Here is a 20,896-nt window from a genome sequence, read left to right as displayed (position 1 = left end):
ACCCTCTGCAGGTGTTCGAAGTGCTCCTCCTCATTTTTTGAAAATACCAGTATGTCGTCCAGGTAGGCCATGGCGAAATCTTCCAGGCCTCGCAATACCATTGACATCAGCTGGGTGAATACCCCTGGCGCATTCGCCAACCCAAAGGGCATCACCCTAAACTGAAACAGCCCCGCATGACAGGCAAAGGCCTTCTCTTGATCCTTCTGCTCTAGTGCCACCTGCCAATATCCAGACCTCAGATCCAGGGTCGAAAAACAGGTGGACCTCCCCAGTAAGGCTAGTGTGTCGTCTATAAGCGGCAAGGGTACCGCCAATGGTTTAGTGACGGCGTTCAGTCTTCGGAAGTCAACGCAAAACCGGTGACCTCCGTCCTTCTTCTCAACAATAACTATGGGGAAACTCCACGGGGAGCTGGACCTTTCTATTATCCCTGCCTCCAACATATCCGCCACTGCCTCCTCGGCCAATTTTCTCTTGTGTATCGGGGTTCTATACGGTCTCATCCTTATGGGCGGGTGGTCCCCTGTGTCAATTCCCATCTCCACCATCTTGGTCTGTCCCAACTCTCTATCAGTCAAGGCTATCACGTCTCGGTTATCCTCTAACAGTTGTTTGGTCCTTATTCTGTATGGTCCGGGAACCACAATGTCCTCGTCTCCCAATCGTTCAGCTCTCGACCTCCCTTCCTTCCTGGGGATCTCCTCTAACCGTACCCTTTCTGTCCTCTTCACTGGGCGGCAATATGCTAACTCTTCTCCCTTAGCTATTCGGATCGTCTTTCCCGATGTGTTGAGCATCAACACCGGTATCGTCCCCGACGCTTGGACAACCGATTCGCTCACCGTCACTCCCTCTTCATTATCCATGTATTTCTCTACGGGCGATATCTGGACTAATCCTCTTTTTATTTCCTTCCCCGTTTCAATCCTACCGGCACAAGACATCGCCATCCTGGGTGAAATCCTCATGTCGGCGCTCGCCAAAATGGGCAACTCGTCGTGTTCTTCGCCTCCCAAGGGAATTTCCGTTTCACCTATCGTCAGTACAGCAGGGTCGAAACTGAGTCTGGCTCCCTTGGCTCGGAGCCAATCCTCCCCCAAGATCAATTCGCTGCACAGCCCATGCGTTACATACAAGGGAAACTCGTCCTCTCCCCCTGCTACTCGTAAGGGCAACCATGCCACTCCGTCCACCCGCAGTTCGCTCCCATCTGCCTGGCTGATCGCTATGTCCGACGGTTCTAGTCTGCCCCTTCTCGCTAGTCCTTGATACGTTTCTTTCCCCAACAGTGAGATCGATGCCCCAGTATCTATCAGTGCCTTCACTCGCACACCTCCCACAATCGCTCCGCATGTGAGTTCCTTTTTTTCAGTGAGCAGGGAGAACACCTCGGCTCTCCCTCTCTCTATTTCTGGGGTCCTTATTCTGTATCCTGCTACCGAGGACATGGGGGCGGGCAGCAACAAACCCCCTTGTGACCCATCCGTCCTCGGATCGCCGTGGTGCTCCCGACGGTCCCTAACAGTTGTCTCCCTGGGTGGGCGCACGCTGCCCCGGCGCCGCCTCCCAGAGGGGCACCCCTTCCTTAGGTGGCCCTCCTCTCCACATTGCCAACATTGACGCCGCCGGCAATTGGCGGAGAAGTGGTTCTTCTCCCCACACGTCCAACACGCTACTGATTTCGACTTTACTGGGGCCACCCTGCCAGTTACCTTCGGCGGGGCGGCCCTCTGGCATTTCCCTGGTTCCTTCCCTCATATCTGGGTGGTACGCGATGATTGGGTGTAGTGACCCCCAACCTCCTGTCTCCAGCTACTCTGCACCCCCTGTTCTCGTGTCTGAACTGCCCACATTTGTCGCAGTTCGGTCCAACCGGATCAGGTGGTCTCCCCCATCTCGTGGGACACTCCGCCGCCCGATGCCCCTCACTCTGGCAGGTCCAACAAATCAGTCCGTATCTGCCGGGAGTGGGTTTGTAAAACCCATGCGCGAGGTGCCATTCTTCTCTGTTTGGATCGGCCTCCGCCTCCCAGTCTTCTTCCCCTTCTTTCCACCCGGGCTTCCCTTTCTTCTGGGGTTTCCTAGTGTTTTCGCCCCTCTCTATTCTCTCTCCAAGCCTTACACTCGCCCACGCTAATTCCTTAGCTCCCGCTAGGGACAGTGGCTGGCCCCTGACAATATCTTTCCTGGTCTCCTTGTCACTCAGACCATCCACAAACGCATCAATCAGTATCGTCTGTATGGCATCACTGCCTCTCGTCCTCTCATCTGGGAACGCCAACACCGCCAGCCTCTCTATTCGTTCTGCCAGTTCGTCGATGCCGTCCTTGTCCGACATTTTCAGTCGTGTTAACTTTCGCACTGCCTGAATTGCCGTTCGCTCACTGGCATATTGTTTCACCAGTGCCCCGCGCAACTCGGACCAAGTGACGGTTTGATTGTCGGCGTATATTGTCCCAATGAATTTTGAGACCGGTCCCGCAGCATTGTCCAAAGCCAGCAGGACCATCTCGTAATCCTCTAGTCCGTATATCACCCTCTTCTTTTCTATTATCGCTAGCCACTCCTGCAGTCCGGCGGGTTCACCCGCATAGGACGGAATCCTTATCCCCCCTATGGGCTTATCCATCTTCTTTGCTCCCCCGAGGGGCCCTTCGCCTATGGTACTAACGCCCTCTAGCTCATTTATTTCTCCTTCGTCTGAGGTGGTCATTATAGTAATGCTTCTCTTCGTTCACTCTTCTTAAGGTCTCCAATTCCCTTCTTCTTCCCCACAACCTATCGCAAGTAATATCCCCACTTAGAACCACAACCAATTAAAAAAGAAAAAAAAAACCCACCGACAACAAGCACCTGTAAAAAAAAAACGAGCGAAGCAACAAGGAACCAAAAGGAAATCTTTTTCCTACCTCTTTTTGCTGTTCTCGTCCTTCTGTTTCTCTTTTTCTGCACTTCTGCAATTGACGGGCTGGCTTTTGACCACACGGTCTTAGCTAAGCCCTAAACGTTCTGTTTAGTTTACTTTTCTTTTTCTTTGATCTCTTCTGATCTTCCCTCCGTCTCGGTGATCATTTATTGGATAGATCTGGATGCTGTTTTTCGTGACAACCAGTGTGGCCTCCTGGCTTCACGGCACCATTAATATAACCCTTTCTCCCTCGCAGGGGTCGCGCGCGCATGGTGAAAAACGACGCGCACTAACCCTAAGGACGGTTGGTTATATTTTCGCTCCTTCGAGCCTCGGACCCTGCACAAGCATCCGTCTCTCTCCCTCTGCTACTGAGTCTCTCCGAATTGGACGTTGGTATCTGGCCGTCTAGTGTTGTAACGCCCAATCGGGAATTCTTGGTAATTTCTGTCGTGATCGTCTTCTCATCGATGGCCGTCTCTCTCTGTCTGCGACGGCTGGAAAGTCAAGTTTGGTTATGCTGAAATCGAAGGGCAGTCTTCACAAGTATAAATGGAAACAATCAACAACGATGAGGATAGTTTTAGGCTGTTCATTTAGTGATTCAGTATACATTAAGGCTCAGCTCGTCACTTATACTTTTGTCAGGCTTGGAATGCAACCCCCACAGTGTATTTAAACAAAAACTCTAAGTGGGCGTCTTGTTAGTTCTCTTCGTCTCAATTAGAAGAGGCTAGCGGCACGCGTGGCTTCCCAACTTCTCTGTTCGACAGACTGTCCGATTCTTCTCTTTTGTCTATCTCCGCAGTAGTTTTATTAAACGTCCTCCTCCCCTTCCTTCTGTAGTCGACCCAATCTCTCTATTCGACGGGTAATCATAATTCTTTCTCTCTCTCTCTCTCTCTCTCTCTCTCTCTCCTTCCCAACCGACCCCCTCTCGATTCAATTCCGAGAATTAGTTATCTGTCTAGGCATTTAACCAATTTGTTCCCTTAAAATTAGAATGACTAATTCAATTGTTTTCGGGGTTTGTTCTTTCTCTCTCATCACCTCCAACTTGTTGGTTTAAGTGAATCATGTTATCATTTACACTCGGATCGTCGACTTTACTCGTCGACCCTTCCCAGACCTCCTTGCGTTTTCCTCGCCAACCTGACGCTTATTAAGCTAATTAAGCTTATCTTTAATCTGGCCCTTTTTGAACTCCAAATAATTTACTTGTCACCCGATGACAATACGTTGGTTTCTCACGAGATGGGACTGAGACCTCTCGCCCAGCTCCATCCCACTCACCCTCAACCAAGGAAGCAAGGTTATCTGGTGTCGCCCGGCTTCGTTACAGATATACCACAATAGAACTGTATTTGACATTAAAGAAAATGGCCGACTATATCATTTAAAAAGTATGGTTCGCTCAAAAACTACCTGTCGTGACTTGGAAACCTGGCATAAAATTCTAGGACACTGCAATACAGTTGATATTAAAAAATTACCAAATGTAGTCGAAGGCATGAAAATAATACCTTCAGACGATCTCCCAACTTGTGATGTGTGTGCACAGGGGAAAATGACAAAGGATATAAGCCGAACGCCAGACAAAAAAGCTACGAAAATTCTCTCACTTGTGCATTGTGACTTAACAGGTCCGATCAGCCCGATGGGGAGAAACAATCTAAGGTACATTTTGAACTGTATTGATGATTTTTCCGGTTTAATTATGGTTTATTTTCTAAAAAAACAAATCCGACACTATCCTCGCCACTAAGAAATATTAAGCTGATGTTGCCCCGTACGGTTCAGTAAAATGTATTCGCTCAGACAATGGGACTGAATTTACTAGTAAAGACTTTGAACTTCTATTAATTAATCACCGTATTAAACACGAGAAATCGGTGCCGTACTCCCCCTTCCAAAATGGCACAGCTGAAAGGGCATGGCGAACCCTTTTTGAGATGACAAGATGCCTACTTATCGAATCGAAATTAGCGCATAGTTTATGGACATACGCTTTAATGGCAGCAGCATATATCAGAAATAGATCGTTCAATAAGAGGCTAGGAAAAACGCCGTATGAGGCGTTTTGCGGTGTAAAACCTAAAATGAATAGAATGCATCTATTTTGGTCTGATTGTTTTGCATTTATAGAAAACACCAGTAAACTAAATATTAAAAGCGAAAAAGGTACTTTCGTAGGTTACGATAAAAATAGTCCGGCATACTTAATCTTCTTTGCAGCTCAAAATGCCATAAAAAGGGTTAGGTGTGTAAAATTCAATGATACATTAAATTTAAAAAATGGCGATCCAGTGACTGAAAAACGTGAAATATTGCCTAGCACCTTAATCGATCACAATGAAAATATAAATAATGCGACAATTACAGTACTTCTGATGAAAACAGTAACCAGACACGTCGATACCCAATAAGGGAGCGAAAAAGGCCAGACTTCTTACAAATTGAAAAGATACAAGATTACGCCGTGGATTACTGTTATTCGTTGAACAGCACACCGGAAAGTTATAATGAGGCGATTAATTCACAAAATCACCAAGAATGGGAACAAGCAATGGTATCCGAATTGAAAGCTTTATCTGAAAATAACACATACGAAATAGTGGCAAAACCAACAGATAAAAATATTTCTTCAGGCTGGGTTTTTTCCAAAAAAATCACAGCTTCTGGCAGTGAAACTTTTAAAGCAAGATTTGTGGCGAAAGGCTTCTCACAAATTCCTGGAGTGGAATATTATGCAACATTTTCACCAACGACAAATTTAACGACAATTAGAATTTTGTTACAACTTGCCACTCAATACAATTTAAAAATACATCAAATGGATGTAAAAAATGCTTATTTAAATGCTCCGATTGACTGTGAAATCCACATCTACCCTCCAGAGGGATTTAAAATGAAAAATAAAAATTGGATGTGGAAATTAAATAAATCGTTATATGGACTAAAACAAAGTGCACACAATTGGAATTTAAAACTCCATAATTATTTAATAGAATAGGAATTCAAACAATGTCCCGTAGACGCGTGCATGTATACCAAAAATGTAGGTAATAAATTGTTGATTTTGTTTTTTTGGGTTGACGATATATTACTCGCCTCAAACTGTGACAACACTTTAAGAAATGTTAAAAATGAATTAAATAAAAAATTTAAAATGGCCGATCTTGGACGACTGTCATGGTTCCTCGGTATAAAATTTACCTGTGAAAATGAAACTATAACTATGAACCAATCACGATACATTGAAAAAATTCTGCTCAAGTTCGGAATGCAAGATTGTGAGCCGCGTTCAACTCCCGTCGAAATGGACATAAATAAAAATATAGGGACCGAAACAAAATTCATAAATAACCGAATATACAGGGAAATGGTAGGGAGCCTCATCTACTTGATGACCGCAACAAGGCCTGACATATGTTACACTGTAACAAAGCTATCTCACAACTTATCGAAACCGACAATTAAAGACCTTAATCGTGCAAAACAAATCCTTCGTTACCTAAAAGGAACCAAGGAACAATCTGTAAGATCTAAAAAATCTACATATCCTCTAAATTTAGAAGACTTTTCGGATTCAGATAGGGCTAACTCTGAGCATAGAAAGAGTATAGCAGGGTATTGTTTTAGACTGTCAAAGACTGGACCTATGATCTCTTGGAAAACTAAAAAGCAACAAATTGTTGCCCTTTCTACTTGTGAAGCAGAATATGTGGCTCTTACTCATTCCGCGCAGGAGGCAATTTTTCTGAACACCCTTCTAAAATCTATTTTAAAACCAGATCTAAGTAAAAAACCTATAGTAATTCATTGTGATAATCAGAGCAGTATCTTATTAGCAAATAATTCTATGATTCATCAAAGGTCGAAGCATATTGATATCAGATATCATTTTATAAGGGATGAAATAAGAAAAAAATCTATTACTCTTACTTATGTGACGTCTAAGAATGATATAGCCGACATTTTCACTAAACCTATAAAAAGAATAAAATTAAGACATTTTATAACCGAACTTTTTGGAATCTAATTATGAATAAATCTCTTTTCAGAAACCCAAAAGGAGAAGCACGAATAGTTAAAATCACACCAAAAAAAAAAATGGTAAATTGTCACGGGCACGACGTTAAACTGCGACCATTTCTACCTTACTAACTAAATTAACCAATTAATACCTAACATAATGTTTCCAGTTTTTGTTACAAAAGAAAACAAAAAGCCACTTGTTAAAACCCTTTTGTAAACTTCGTATTTGTCAAATAGTTCTTTTTGTATCTCTTTTTTTTTTTTTGGCAAACATTTGTTAAAACAAAACAAAAAATGTATATTTGTGAGCTTTTGTGCATATGTTTATATGTATTTGAAAAGTATTCTATTTGTATGTTTATATATATTTAAAGTGTTTATTTTTATATGTATCCAAAAAAATGGCTTCTTTTTGCACACATTATACCAATATATTAATTCTTTTTGACCGATGAGAATAAAGAAAAATTCCCATAAAACCAGAAGAAAAAGAAAAACAAAAACAAAAACAAAAAAAACAATTATTTTATTGGTTTATTTTTCTTTGGTCATTTATTTTTATTTATTTATTTTTCTTTCCTTTTCTCAAGTGAAACCAAAATTGAATTGGAAAGGATTTTTGCATTATATCAAAAAAGGGGGGGGGTAAATGTTTTTGATGGGGGTATGAGACGAATGGATTCGCCAATCATTTTTATAACCAACAGCTGTGCTAAACCAACCACCAATGAAAACATCGCAAAATTATTATAAAAATTGTCGAATTTTGGATTCAATCAGTTCGCCATTTCCTACTCGTTAGTGACGGCAACGCTCGGTCTCTGCCGGCCAAGACTAAAGTTCATACTGCAGTCTACGCTCTAAGAGTCCGAGTTCTTTTTTTTTACGCTTGACTTCGCAAGGACCAGCCCCTTCTTGGGGATTTGGACCAGCAAAGTTTTGCTTTTCATTGTTTTATTCAGATTGTTTTTGTTATTGCCCTCGGGCAAATTACTAACTGTTCTTGTTTTCGTTTTTATTGCAGGTAGTCCGGGGTCCAGCTAGTGCTTAAGCAGCCGGCAGGACCAAGGGAAACCGACGTGCCTTTTTAGGCGAAGGTCCCCTTGGCTTCCAAATCGGCGGGCATCTAGTTGGGCCTTGGGCCATCAAAATAGATGGAGCAGGCCGCTGCTCCTGCCACCTTGGGGGACGCCCCAGGTGTAGGTGCCGAGAAGGGTTTCGTGTCGAGAAGGGTCTCGGGGGTCGCCACCCCCAGTTCGGAAGGGTCGAGTGCCGGTGCGGTTCCGGGGGTTCCCACCCCCAACTCAGAAGGGTCGTTTTCGGTTGCGTTGCGGTCGGTTTCCACCCCAATAGCGTCTGGCAGGGTTGCAGACGCCGTGCAGGGCACCCCCAGTGCAGGTGCGCCCGGTTGGGTTTCGGGCACGGGGATGACCTCCCAGGAGGACATCCCTAGATCAGTAAATTCAGGATGGCCGTGGATCATGCCTGATACGGGAACAGCAACGTCCAGGGAGGAGGAGATCGAGGCCTGGAAAAGATTCGTTGAAGAAACCCCAGGTGGACCGTGGAAAGGAAAGAGAAGGAGGCGTCCCGCAAGGCGTTGGGACAAGGAAACGCCAACGGTTTCGCAGTCGGCTAGGAGTAGCCCCAGAAAGTCGGCGGAAGATAGCCTGAGGAGAACAAGGTCCATGGACGTGTTTGTAGTGGATGGGTGCTCCCCGGGTGTGGGGGGATCGAAGATGGTGGAGTCGGAAAAGAAAGAGGAGTGGCCAGCTCTCTCATTTACGGATTCCCCGATACCAGCAGCACAGAGGACCCCAGTAGCAGCGGTAACAGTGGAGGCAACAGCGAGTGAGAGCAAGCAGAGTTGGGGGCCGAAGCAATCAGCACCAGCGAAGTCCCCAGAGTACTACAGAAGGCTTTTTGAAGACAAATATAAGAACCTGACAAAAGGGAACCAGATAGAGGTGGTTCCAGAGACACTGACGAAGATAAGGGAGAGATCAGTGTCCCTGCTGACTCTGAATGCCACCGGAAAGGGCCTTCTGGGAGTACCGAAAGACCGCATGATGGAGCTGCTGGGGGAACTGAGGATCCCCGCTCAGTACGCCGTTAGACGCTTTAACGCCATGTGGGAGGTCCTCTTGCCAACAAAGGACGATGCGGAGAAGCTGGCAAGAGGGGATCTCACATGGAAAAACATCAAGGTACGGCCAGAGTACCTTTCAAAGAGGAGGACGCTGGTCACAATTACAGGGGTGCCGTGCTTTCTTGTGGAGGAGCAGCTGGGGGTAATCATGTCCCAATATGGAGAAGTCGAAGGTATCGAGGCGGTAAAGGGCCCCCGGAATATAATGTCAGGAGACTACAAGATCAAAATGAGGCTGTCCCGCAAGGAATTCCACGGGATCCCGGCCCAATTCACCTGCAAGGGCTGGTCACTCGCCGTCATTGTGGAGGGCAGAAGACCCCAGTGTTGGCAATGCCAAAAAACAGGCCACGTAGCAAGGTTCTGCCCTCAAAGACAAGCCGGAATAGCTGAGACGGGCAAATCGGCGGAGAAAAACCCCCCAACAGAGACCAGGAAGGAGGAAGCAGCCCCAGCAAAAGAAAAGTGGAGCACAGTGGCGGCCAAAAAGGGGGCAAAGAAACAAGAGCCGGCTCCACAAACTACAACAAGAACGGTGGCAACAGCTACAAAAAGAAAGGCGAGAGGAAGCTCCTCGGGCTCCGACAGTGAAGGGGCCGAGGACAAACAGAGGGAGAAGAGAGAGAAGAAAGATGACAAGCAAGACCCGAGCACTGAGCTTCAGCCGCAAAGCCCCCAGGAAGATCAGCAAACCCCTCTCCTATTCACCACTCCTAACGAGGAAACGGAGCAAATGGAAGCTCCAGTAGAAGAAGTTGTCCAAGAAGCCCAAGAGGAAGAAGCAAAGGAGAAAAGGCTGGAACAAAAGTCGGCAGCCCCGAGGGAGGGGAAAACCAGGAAGCACCCTTTCCTTCCCGGGGAACAATTATGCAACGCCGACTTAAGTAATGCGGTCTCTGATTTAAATGGGAGACAGAGGCGATACTTAAAGGAACTGGAAAGTCTCCGGAAAGTGGACGGAAAAGAGGTGACAGACCCCAGGAACTTCCAGGATGCTCCGTCTATCATCACTTTCGTCCGGGTGAATAGGGGAGGAAGAGCGAAAGCGCTATGGCGCATGATAGAAGCAGCCACGTCGGCCTTCGGGGGCCTCAAAATCGTGGACGGGGAGCACCCATCACTTGGAAAAATAACCACACAATGTGAAGGGAGGGTCCCGCTTTATGTTCACCCCTCCCTTTATAGGGCTCTGAAAATGACGTTCCCCTTGGACGTGGGGGGCCTGGCTCGAGACGGACGGCTTACGTCCGACCTACTCACGGGCAGTCTTGGTCAGGCCTTCGACGTCCTCACTCCCGAGGACTTTAGACCCTTAGTAGAGGAATATTACTAGTTAGGGAAACATGGCCTTGAACCTAGCTAGTTTTAATGTGAGGGGCATGAGATCTCGAAGCAAGGCTGCTCGCGTGCTAAGGGATCTCGTGGCCCTTGAGGTAGACGTAGCTGCCCTACAAGAAACCCACTTTGTTGGTGATGGGGACTGCAATGTGCTGGTAGACGATTTTCATGTTTACTCAGCATATGGCAGCCTCCATAACCGGGGGGTTTCTGTACTAGTGAGTCGCACTCTGGCTGCGACGGTTACGCTTGTTCACGCGGACGCTCATGGGAGGCTGGTCGTGGTCGATGTTGCCGTTAAAAGCGGCGCGTTCCGGATCGTGGCAGTTTATGCGCCTAATATCCAAAGCGAGAGGGTTTCCTTTTTTCGGCGGGTGGAGGTGTTTCTCTCTTCGGGTCCGGAGCGGGTAGTGTTAATGGGGGACTGGAATGCCATCCTGGACCCCAAGATAGATAAGGTCGGGGGGGCTAGTGGGTTGGAAAGGTGTGACAACACCCTGTCTGGCTTTATGGCCTCGAGCGATCTAGTCGACAGGTTCCGTCTGGATCACCCAGGGAGGGAGATGTGGACGTGGCAATCTAGTTCGGCCGCCGGTCCAAGTACATACTTGGACCGGATGTTAATCAGAAGGGGCGACGTAGATTTTCTATCTTGTCCCACGTTCCACTTGCTAGGTCATTCGGACCACAAACTTGTGTTGGCCCGTTTGAAATTAGGTAATAGGCCTAGGTTGGCGGGCTACTGGAAGATGAACGTCTCCTTGTTGGAGTCGAACGACTTTCGGGAGCAGCTAACAACACTAATTCAGAGGGAGTTAGTGGGGGCGGTTACCAGGAGTAGCTGGTGGGTTAAACTTAAGGTCACTATTAGGCACTTTTGTGTCCAATACAGCCAACGCCTCGCGCTAGATAGGGCTCGGACCAAAAGGCACCTAGATGATAGACTGACCCAGGCGGTGGCAGGGGGGGATTCCCTAGATCTATCTCTAGTTAAGGGGGACCTCAATCGCTTGGCTAGCGAGCGATATGAAGGTCAAGTAGTTAGGGCTAGGTTAAACAGAGTCTCCAACGAAGCCGTGAATGTTGACGCTGTTGAGCGTAAAGCTGCTCTAAGACGTGGCTCGGATGGGTACATTCGGGAGGTGAAAAACCTGGAAGGGCGTTCTCTCGTGTCGGCACGGGAGATCTGCAATGGGTTTCGGCAACATTTGGAGGAACGCTTCACCCAACTATCCAGACTCCGCGGCCAGGAGTTTGGCGGCTATTTAGCTGGCTCGCCCCGCCTTACTGCGGCCCGAGCGGCTAGCTGCGAGGGGATGGTTACGGAGCGTGAGGTCATTACTGCGTTGAAGCAGGTTGGCCACAACAAATCTCCGGGGCTTGATGGTTTGCCCTACGAATTGTTCTTGAGGCTGTCGCCCATGTTTGTGCCCCTTCTGACGGGCGTGTTTAACCACTGGTTTGCCCAGGATTCGATCCCGAGGCAGGTAACCAAAGGAGTGGTCACACTTCTGAAGAAGGGGGACCAACATGGAGGGGGGAATCTAGACGATTATAGGCCCATTACTCTGCTTAACGCAGATTTCAAGATTTTGGCCCGCGTTCTTGCGAACCGACTGCAAGTTGTTATCGGTGACTTGGTCGAACCGGATCAGAACTACGCTGTGAAGGGTCGATCAATTCAGAGCAATCTGCACTTGATTCGCACGATCATAGAGGGGTTAGAAGACAACGCTGAAGCCGCACTGATCAATTTAGATCAGTCCAAGGCATTCGACAGGGTGGACCATGGGTTCCTGAGGGCTGTTGTGGAAACCGCCGGCTTTGGTCCGGACTTCCGCAAGTGGATCTCCGCCCTGTATCGTGATCCCGCGGTAGTGGTGCAGGTAAATGGTAGGTTGTCGGAGCCCTTTGGGGTCTCCCGGTCGGTGCGGCAGGGTTGCCCGCTGTCGCCTCTGCTGTATGTCCTGGCGTTGGAGTCCTTCCTTCGCAAATTAAGGGACGAGGCGGCGAGACCAGTCCTGCGCGGCATAGCTCTGCCTGGCGGCAAATTTGCCAGGGTGTCCGCGTACGCCGATGACGTCACCGTGTTCGCTGCACGCCGTAGCGATATTAGAGCGGTGATAGAGGCGATCGCTGAGTATGAAGTTGTTACAGGGGCCGTGATCAATTGCAGCAAGTCCGTTGGCCTGCGGTTGAGCGCCTGGACCGGGGTAAACTCGCTTCCAGGTGCGTTCGGCTGGACTGATGGCCCAGTAAAAATCCTCGGTGTGTGGTTCGGGCCGGACCTCCAGTTGGACAAGAATTGGTCGGAAGTACAGACTAAGGTCGAGTCGTCGGTTGGGACTTGGATTCGGAGGAAATTGTCCTTAAAGGGTCGCGCGGAGGCATGTGCTACGTACGTGTTTCCTTTGATCCTTTACCGTTTATCTGTTCTTCCCCTGCCTGCGGACCGCTGTAAGGCTTTAGAGCGCCTCCTTTTCAAACTGCTATGGAAGGGAGGAAAGCCGTTTGTCCGTAGACAGGTCTGTACGCAGAAGCTTAGCGAGGGAGGCTTGGGGATGCCTGATCTGCAAAGCCATAAACATGCAGAAAGATTGGCGTTCCTGAGTCGGACACTGATGGAGGAAACGCCATGGGTACCAGTCGTAGAACAGGCTTTTCCACGGCTCATATCCGCCCCTGCCGCTGAAGGTCGCAAAAGACCAGTGGGGGAACGGTGTTTCCTGACCGAATGCCGAGCCGCCCTTAGGGCATTGCCGAGGTCCAGGGACCTTGCACGGCCTAGGTGGAGGCTATATGAGGAATTAGTGGAGGGGACTGCAAAAGACCCGCTGGTGGAGCGGCTACATCTGTCGAGGGGGGAAGTTCTCTCGCTTTGGAATTGGGCGCCTGCCAGTAGCTACATCAATAATTCTGAATTTTCAATAACATGGAGGCTAGTCCGGGACGCGCTGCCACTCTTTGGCAGACTAGCCAGGGATTGTAGGGATAGCGAATATTATTATCCCCCGTGCCCACGCTGCAATGATGAAGAGGAGGAGGAAACAAGAGAACACGCGTTCTTTCTTTGCAGCGGGGTGCGGAGTCTCTGGGAGTATGTCGAAGGGGTAACGGCTCGCATCGACCCCGAGCGGTCGGTGCCACTTGATTTAGCGTATGCAGTCGACAATGTGGACCCGCCGTTTGACAGGGAGAAACGGTTGGTGTTTCTAGCGATCCTAGCGGTAGCTCGATTAGTGACGTGGAATACGCATCTGGGCATTGTCTATGAGGGGCGATCTTTTTCCGATCAGGATCTGGTTGTTTATTTTAAGCATCAACTTAAAATAAAAATCAGATGTGATTGGAGGAGATTGTCCCGCATAGACTTTGATAGGAGATGGGTGCACAACACTAGTTTGTGCATCCGACGAGGAGCTAGGTTCGAGTTCGTGTTTCCACCCTAGTGGTATTGTTCCTAAGGTGCTGAGGTTTGGTTTTCTCGGAACCCAGCCCCTTATGTAAAGTAATATAAGGTTAACCTTATACGATGGGTAGGAGTAGGCTAGGTAGGTGTGTAACCACCAAGAGTGGATAGCTTATGCTTTATTAGGGCCTAGACTAGGGTAGTATGCATGTTATCCTGTTCCCGTAGTCTTTTATTTTTTCGTTAGATTGGCACTAAGAGAGCTTCCAAAGATGCCCAGTCCACTTGTTTATTTTGTCCCCGGCCTATTTTTGCCCATTACGCACTTTTATCTTGGAAGACGCCATCCACCCCGGTTTACCCCAACCCCAAGTTATTTTTCACACATACCCTTAGGTCCTCCACTCCCCTCTAGGGAACGACCTGCTTGCTTTCACCTCTTCCCCCCGGGGGAGAGGAGCGGAAGACAGTGGGCGTTTCACACGACAGACCAGCTATTAGGTAGGGGGGGTCCCTTACTAACCTGCCCCCATAGGCATTTTGTTTATTTGCTTTCTTTTTCTTTCTTTTTGGGTGTTTTCTAGTTTGCCCCCCTCCCCATCATTTCACCCCCATTTTTATTATTAAAAAAAATAAAAAAAAAAAATACTTTATTTTGTATATAAATAAGCTTTGTTTTGTTCCTGTATATATTTGTTTTAAAATTTTTCAGCGTGAATGTCGCCCGCCATCCGTGTAAGCTGGGGAGCTGTTATTTTAAGTAGGTCCTGGTAAGAATGTAAGGCGGTTATGCAAATAGTGCGTGATAGAAACTCTAGTATAGGTTTTACTTAATAAAGTACTTGCTATCAAACGCAAGTCTAGCCTAGGACTAGCAAAGACCCCTATTTTTCCCCACTTCCCCCTACTGGCCCTGGTGCCTAAGTTGTTACGGACCCCAAATAAGGCCTTGGCAGTAGATAATGCCATGGTCGGGGCCGTAACGACTAAATACAAGTTCGCCGTTTGCTACGTCACCGACCGCATTTAATTCTTCGCCGCCATCTTGGTTACTGATCTGAACTACGCCGCCATCTTGGTTACTGATCTGAACTACGCCGCCATCTTTGTTCAACACAATGTCTCAAAACTGAACACGTAATTTCAGATTTAACATATCTTCCATCAAATTAATTCCAGGGTAGGCCGCGTCATTGAGCAAAATAAAATTCTTAGTTTTGAAGGAACAATTGAACACAGGTGGGATTTTGGTTGTGCTAGTATCCTCGTTCTTCAACACTGGTCTATGAGGAACCCATACATAGTCCTTATACTTTTCAGGTGGGCGTTCTAGGGGCTCGATTATTCCCTCTTTCTCCTGGTCCTCAAACACTTTTACATACTCCTGGTAGAGGTTTTTCTTCTCTTAATTTTGGACCACCCTGTTCAGAACCTTAAGGGCTACATGATGATTTGAGTGGACACGCCGCAATCTATCTTCATGCCATGGTAACCTCACCATCCTGGTATCCAATGCTGCGCATGAATTCATCCACTTTTTGATGATCATAATCTGAGATAGTTTCTGTTTCCGGGAGGCCCAGAGACTCCAGGCTGAACATCCATTCTACTGAACTCTCTTCAAATATATCTGCAAAAGGATCCGAATAGGAAGGTGCAGGATTCATAATGCTGTGTACAAGGGAATCGGGGCAAGAATGACCCTTGACCATCTGATCATAGTTCTGAATGTTGGTAACTGTGTTGCTGGGATTGATCTGTTCCTCATGCAGGAAATGGTTCATGTTTCCAATCGGGATAATTCCAGTTAGAGTCTGCCATTCATGCATCTTACGACCTTAATAGGGTGCATATATTGAATCAAGTCCATTCCCATGAGGCCCCACAACTGGACACAGCCACTTCTTATCTCTGCTGCGAACTCATACTTCTTCTGGAGATTTTTCCAGACTAATGGCAAGTCAGGTACTTTATATGAGAGGTTTAATTCCTCATCAATGAGAATGGGTAGTTGGGGAGAACTTCCTGGAAACCACTCCACAATAGCTGTCACCTGCCTGAACTTTCGGTGTTTCCTCCCTATAAAGGTCACAACCTCCATTACCACTTCCTCCAAGTTCTTGGGGTCACACTTCAGATGGCCCAATACTTCCTTTGAAAAATACGATCTTTGACTGCCAGAATACATGAGACAATTCAGAGAAACCGAGTAGTTACCCCTTCTGATAGATTACAAATAAAATTAAGCGCTAGCAAGGCACCCGCTTCCTAGTCTCAAGCATCTCCGTCAGAAGCTGCAGGAAAGTGAGTACCATAACTTTTTCTGACATTATAGAGTCGTACAAAAAATAATGAAAAATTTACTTAACAAATGTCTTTATTACATTTTAATTTGGGAGTAAAACAACTGATAATTCAGAGAAAGTTTAACTTTTTCTATATTTGCATTCAGTTGCATAAAATATAATGTGCACCCATGATTTTCAGGTGCGCAAACGAAATTTTAAAAGAAATCACATTGGAAATTAGATGAGGCGAAAAGTCTTCTGGGAAATAATTTGGCACTTGCATTCACAGCTAAGTTAGTTTGGAACATTTGTTTTGATAAAATTGATATTGAAATCGGGGATCATTTCTTCTGTTCCTTGCATTCATAGAAGAGGCGTTATTAGTTTCTATTTATTCTATCGGTATTTTCATTGAAGTTGTTGGAATTTTTGTGCCAATAATAGTGCACCCCCCCCCCCTGTTTACTTTTATTATTTTTATTCTGGTTCTTGTATTTGATTTTTTGTATTTCGTATCTTTTATGGTTCTTAGTTTCGTATATTTGGGGGTTGTACGAAACTCCCTTTAATTTGAAGAAAAGGGAAATGCTAGCTCCTTGATGACATCACGAGCCCAGCATGAAATTCGGTCTCTTTTTGGTTCCAGCGACGAGGAGAGTGAACGCAAATTCATTGCCCCAGCGCAGACAAGGAGTTTTGGAGCCTCCTTCAAAGAAGAATGCCCGGCAAGAATACCCGGACGCGCTGAAAGCGAACTTCTAAGGATGTGGCTACAGTTTGCATGTAATTGAAAGGAGTATAATTTTTTAAAAGGACTTTAAATATGGAAAAAAAAAAAGAAAAAGGCACGTGCCTTACTGGCTTTCAATTTGTGAGTACGTTCCTAAAATTTATTACATATGAGAGTGTGATTAGGAACTATTATTTTGAATCATAATATGGATACGACATCTTCATTATAAGAACCAGCGTTATTTTTTTCATTATATGTTACCTTGGTGTTCTTTGAATTTAATGCCCGCAAAGGAAAAAATTTGCAACCAAATTAATTGTAAATAAAATCTCTTCTTCGTTTTGAAACAAGACCATTATATTTTATTCTTTACCCCCTTTTTTATTTCATGCTTTTATTTTTTTCCAGGCCGTTATTTTCGTGACCAATTTATCTGAAAGAGGATAAATTTCCAACATTTTGCAATTTTTTTTCCCTTTATGTAAAAGTAGTTTGGAAAATTTGTGCTTTTATTTAAAGGCATTTTCCAAATTTTCCTCCCTTTATTTGAAAGCATTTTGCAAATTCTTTTCCCCTATTAAATACATTTAGCAAATTTTTGTTTCCTTTTTTGGAACACTTTGAAAATTAAGTGTATCCTTTTCTAACCGAGGTACGAACTTCTTGAAATCTTTCTATTACCTCCGCTACCTGACACTATCAACTCTTAGATTCGTCAACAACTGTGAATTTCTTCCATTATTTAAAGACATTTTCCAAATTTTTCCCCCTTTATTTAAAAGCATTTTGCAAATTTGTTTTCCCTTATTTAGAAGCATTTTGTAAGTTTACTGTTTTTATTTGAAGGCGTTTTGTAAGTTTTCTTCCGTTATTTAAAGACATGTCCCTTATTTAAGAGTACTTTTCAAATTAATTATATCCTTCCTATGTCGAGACCCGTTTTATTCTCATTCTGTGTTACTTAGCTAGAGTTAAATACACTCATATTACTGGCTCACTTGTTCACTCTTTCTGTTATCCCCCCCCCCCCGTGTCCCATGCCTGTATTTCGAGCCGGTCTGTATAGATATTCCAACTACTAAATTCCTTTCCCTCCTTCCTTCCCACATTGTTAACTTGTAACTTAGCGTGTCTGTTCATGCTCCACTAAAACATTCAACGACTATTATGTCCTGAGTTGAGAAAACGTGTAATGTCATTCTGTGTGTTTCGAATATTCGACATTCGTCTCACTAAAAATCCCCGAATTTAAGATAGTACGTCTGTACAGGGATTGGAATGTTATATGTGAAGAGCATATCGGTCCAATTGATAAAAACTAAAAGCAAAACAAAACAAAAATATTTTCGAATTTAGTTGGATGTCGATTGCGTCTTATCAGTTGAACAGAATAATCTCATGTGAGTAAAGGATTTTATTTTTTTTTTTTTTCATTACTTCAAAAATGCTGTGAAGAGCATACCGATCCTGGTGATAAAAAGTATTTGAATCTTCGCAAATGTCAACCTTACATCATAGCTCTTTTGGAAGCTACAACAGTATAGGATTGCTTTAACAAGCTATACTGTCCGATGAAAGAAACACTCACATCAGACCTAAATCGTGGCAGAATGAGGATAGAGTCTACTGTAATCATGTAGGACCACTCATGATGGAAGACTGATGTAGAACCTGAACTGGCTAATGGGCCCTGGTAACATCATGGGGAGCAGCACGACAGTTATGCGCCTTGGCAGAAGAACTAAAGAATCACTCAATGGCAGGGCACAAAAGACGCTGAGCAGAAGAATCATTAAGAGATCAACAATCAGGTTCAACTAGTCTAATTGAGAAATTACTGCGATACGCCTGTAGACGTAGCTCACACAGGTGATATTATCCGAGCTATCGAAAGATTCAATATTACTCTAAATCAAACCAGAATTCCATACCACATCGACCGCCACATGGGTAACCAAGGGTTGCTACTTGGTGTGTCGGTAATGACCACAGCTATCGACAAGTTTACTACAGCACCAAAACCTAGGCTAGCAAAATGTAGACATACCATCAAAATATCCACGTTTAATGTACGGACACTTCAACTCACATCTCAAATATCAGAACTTGTTGCTTCATCCAAAGAACACAATATCGATATTGTGTGTATTCAAGAGCATTGTCTCTTCCACAACGACATGGACATAAAGTACCATGAAATTGGTAACAGCTGGACACTAGTATCAGCATCAGCATGGAAAAATTCGACAAATAGTACCAATGGGAGAGTAGGACTTCTGCTTAGCCCTCGAGCATTGAAATCATTGAACAGTGCTGAGAAGATAACACAAAGGATAATTCTTGCTAACTTCAATGGTAATCCTGCTACTACTGTTATTTGTTGCTACAGCCCTACCAACGTCAGTGACAAGCAAGAGATCCTGAATTTCTACGATGAACTGTCAGCAATAGTGCGCTCAATCCCCAAACATAATTTATTGGTTATCGGGGATGACATGAATGCACATATAGGACGGGAAGACAACAAGCATAAGTTCTCTTACCATGATGGAACAAACCGAAATGGAGAGTATCTATTAACTTTTCTCCTTGAAAACAACCTACAATGCATGAATACCCGTTTTCAGAAAAGACCCGGTAAGCTCTGGGCCCATCAATCCCCAAATGGAGACAAGGCACAACTGGACTATCTTTTTATGAATAAGAAGTGGATCAATAGTTGTCATAACTATGAAGCTTATAGCAGTTTCTATGGTGTGTCTACTGATCATAGGATTGTAACCTCCAAGTTGAAGTTAAGCCTACGAGCGAACAAAACTAAAAAATCATCTAGACAGCCCTACAAGTGGTCAACGTTGTCACACGACAATCAAATCAAACAGAGATTCATCTTCAAATTGCAAAACAGATTTGATGCTTTACAAGCACAAGAGCAGGAACTAACTGCTAATACCACCTATGAAAACTTTGTTAGATCGCACCAAGAAGCAGCAAAGAAGTGTATACCTCTGAAGCCCAAGGTAAAGCAAAAAGTACCGTGGGAAAATGACAAAATAATATTAAAATGAGAAAAGTTAAAAAACATAATCAAAAAGCAACATAAATACCCCACTCGACAGAATACAAAATTAAGGAAGCAGGCGCATCAAGAGCTTAGTATGATGTACCTATCAGAACAACAGAAGTTCAAGAACAAATACATCAAATCCAGAATGCAGCAGATAACAAACAATCCTATCTGGCTTGGCAAGTAGTAAATGAGATATTTGGGCGCAAACGACCTGTCAAAGCTAAGTTAAAGGCAAACACTCTGGAAAATGCATGTTCGAAATGGAAAGCACATTTTGAAAAGATACTCGGAAACAAACCAGAAGCGACAGCCCAACCAATTCAGCCGATTGTTGTACAGGAACTCGATATTGGGGAGGGTGATTTTACAATGGAGGAACTTCTAAATGACCAAGAATCGTAAAGCTTAGATAACATACCTCCTTTAAGTAGAACGTTTCCTGTTTTGGAGTCACATGCAGGTGTTATCGTGTTTAGATGTTTTTTGAAGATCTGCCTTGACGTAGCTTCCTGCAGTATTGCAAGAGCTATCGAAGTCAAGATCGATTTGTCCTGGGGTGTTTCTGAGGCGCTCAGGACCATCTTATACTTAGTTAGAAGTGAATTTTCTGATGCTGAGATGTTTGTTGCAATGCTGAACACAAGAAGATTGGATCTCTCCTTAATAGGGGTCTTACATCTCCAGCTACCTGGGTGTTTCTGACACCTATACTCAACTTTGTTTGTTTGGCTATATGTATATAGCTATACAAACGTTTAAAACTATAATTGCCTTGCATAATTTGTGCAGGATGGGGGATTCAGTTTTATTTCATTCCACCAAGTTGAAGAACTTATCAAAGCATAGGGTTGATTGGATTCGTCTCTCTTGTAGCACTGGTGTTGATATCACTGGGCTCTTGTGGTTATGAGGGAGCTGAGATATTTTGGTGTTCGCCAGAGATAATATAAGGATGAGGAG

Source organism: Euprymna scolopes, chromosome 17 (genome assembly GCF_053919585.1).
Source record: "Euprymna scolopes isolate OS-2025 chromosome 17, ASM5391958v1, whole genome shotgun sequence".
Taxonomy (NCBI): Eukaryota; Metazoa; Mollusca; class Cephalopoda; order Sepiida; family Sepiolidae; genus Euprymna; species Euprymna scolopes.
The sequence above is the reverse complement of the archived record's forward strand: the minus strand, read 5'-3'. Positions refer to the sequence as shown.